This window comes from Globicephala melas, chromosome 2 (assembly GCF_963455315.2).
Source record: "Globicephala melas chromosome 2, mGloMel1.2, whole genome shotgun sequence".
NCBI lineage: Eukaryota > Metazoa > Chordata > Mammalia > Artiodactyla > Delphinidae > Globicephala > Globicephala melas.
In genome coordinates this window covers 161,986,587-161,989,288 of record NC_083315.2, presented here as the reverse complement: position 1 = coordinate 161,989,288, position 2,702 = coordinate 161,986,587, and the positions used below count along the sequence as shown (strand labels likewise).

Sequence of the window (2,702 nt, the reverse complement as noted above, 5' to 3'; positions counted from 1 at the left end):
AACCCTCAGAAAAATATTTGCTCCACCGTGAGAGCTCCAGTAGTCCACAAGGAAGTAAAGGGCAGAGGGAAAGAAGGTATCAATATAAACTTCAAGTCAGGGACAGCTGCAAGGGTGCAAGAGAGGACTAAGCAGGCGTGGAGACACACATCCCTGGACACCACAGCTGAGCACAGGAGCATCATGGCTGGACACTCATGTGAGTGGATAGCAGCATCGCGTGGAGACTCAGGGCCTGGGCCCCTCAGCCTTTTCCCAGCGTCGTGTAACCTTCAACAGAGTAAGAAAAGGAGCCCTAGGAATGAGTAAACCTTTCTCAAACTAAGCATCTCGTTATCTCTACCCCCAGGCCCACAGAGAATAACGGCTGTAAAACTTCAGGAGCCTCATTGTTAAGAAGGGGTCTTTCCTAAGGAGGGCCCTTTTTGTACATTCCAAGTTCTCCAAGGTTTTCTCCAGTCACTTTGGAATGGCTTACATTTATTTTCGTGCAGTTATCCAGATACGCCTAGATTCAAACTGGAAGAGACCTGCAAGAGCATCTAAGCCCCACTTTACAGATGAGACAACTAGGCATTTGGCCAAGGTCACACAGCAAGAGTATGTATCACTGGGACAAGAATTCAGGTCTCTTGCCTCCCGCTCCAAAGCTACATCATCACACTCTCTCCACTTCAGTAAAGGTGACTTGACCCAGAAGCACAAGCTGTTTCTCACCTCCCGCTCATAAATGTGAACTGCTTCTTGGTTTGCAGTCGACTTGTGGAGTCACATCATGAACGTACGATAGGAAAACATTCAGCGGGATGAATTCTTTACTTTCGGGCTCCCTACTGTTCTCACGTATATTACTTCAGCTCTCAACAGGGAGTTGCAGTTTCAAGGAGTCAGTGAAATAACTATGCAGAGCCATTACCTCATGTACAACCAATGGGGGATAAGCAACCGTGGAATACACAATGCCTCGTGCAGGATAACAGCTTGTTTTTTGTTTTGTTTTGTTATTTTTTCCTTGGACAAACATCTTTATTTAGGATATCAAATAAATATGGTAAAAAATTATGCTAACAGCTTCACACAAAGATACAAGACCAAACTTAGAATTACTTGCTCAGGTTACTCAGAATGGAACAAACTTCTTTCTGTGCTCGCAATTAGCACAGAAAATACCCAGTTATATTACTTGCTTTTCAATGGACATTTACTGGTTTACTGTAAGATCCCACGCCATTACAGTACAAAAGAAGTCACTCCCGCCCCCTCCGGTATGATATACAGCCTAAACAACCAAGAGCGCAAGGGTTAATGTGATGCAAGCTTTTCCTTATTTACAATTCTAAAACTGCCGTACAACTTTTTCCTAGTACAGCTATCAACGGGTTCACTTCATCTTTAGTTTACTGTCTGAGGAAAGGAAACATAAGAACATAACCTGTCACTTTGGTCCTAGCCTCCCACTTGACAAACATGGATCCAGGATTCTAGGATTACAGGAGGATCGCCGTTCCCAGTCTCCGACAGGGGCAGGCCTGTGGCATTTGGCACCGCAAGGCTGTCTGCTCTGGCTTCTTAGTGTACATATACTACTTCTATGTATTCTACCTATACGTTTTCATAACATCTCAGATGTATAGATGAGCCCCTGTATGTGCTATCAACTTCATCCCCTACTGCAGAAGCTTTTGGGTTTAAATCTGCCTACCAAATCTTGACCATGACATTTGGAACGAGATCAAGCTATCTGAATGAGGAAATTCAAAAGTTTATTCTCAATTTTTAAAATAGAAATATTTCAAGATTACCGATAAAGAACGCTTCATAAATAACACTGTTCACAAGCAAATATCAATCTGTTGATAATCGTAAGAAACTGAATATACTATGTTTAAATATGAAAGCAATTGCATTAGGTTTCGATAAATTGAGACTACAACTAAAACTTTTCCATGCTGTTTAATCAAGTTACTTACAATGTACACATTCCTGAGTATACCCTATTGTAGTGACACTGTTTACTTCCAAATTTTTTGCATTCAGCATAAAAGGTGTTTCTTCCCAAGAAACTGAACTTTTCTGTCAAATGTGCTTGACCAAATAGGAGAATTGGGTTCATAAAATGGATTCATTTCAAGTTTTATGTATAAATCATAGACATCGATAAAGGAGTTTTTTATTCCGGCTTCTTGCCTGACGTCATGCAACATAATAAATCTCATATGACCCGCAGTGACGAATGCTGAAACAAACCATTCACTGAACTCGGCCCCCGTCTTCAGGTACATGTTGTTTGACAGCCACATGTTCTGTCTACGAGGTCGATAGCAGTGTGAGCTACGAACTCGTTCAGATGGCGGTGATCGTCTTTGGATTCTGCTTTTCCAGCTGGCAGAAACTCCATTTCAAAAACTGGATTATCATGGTGACCAACAATGACAACGTAGAAGCTTCCAGACATTGTCTTCAATAGATAGGCCCTGTGGCAAGACACCAGTAACGGAAATGCCCAGTGAATTCCCGTGGCCTAACAGTTTGTTTTGATGAAGGCTTATTTCTAGAAAAATGAAAAACAACTTACTTTTGTTTCTGATTTAAAAAGAAGACAAATTTAAAATGTACAAGTGCATGTACTTATATCTTTTTGTCTCTGTTCATTTCTTGCAAAAATATCTATTTGTCATCAGTCATTCATACATAGGCCTGTA

The 2,702-nt window shown here is 41.2% G+C and overlaps 1 pseudogene; it reads right to left on the bottom strand.

The window, feature by feature from the left end:
- Positions 1 to 2,033: 2,033 nt before the first annotated feature.
- LOC132596716 (trafficking protein particle complex subunit 2-like) lies at positions 2,034 to 2,498 on the bottom strand (annotated as a pseudogene).
- Positions 2,499 to 2,702: the final 204 nt, after the last annotated feature.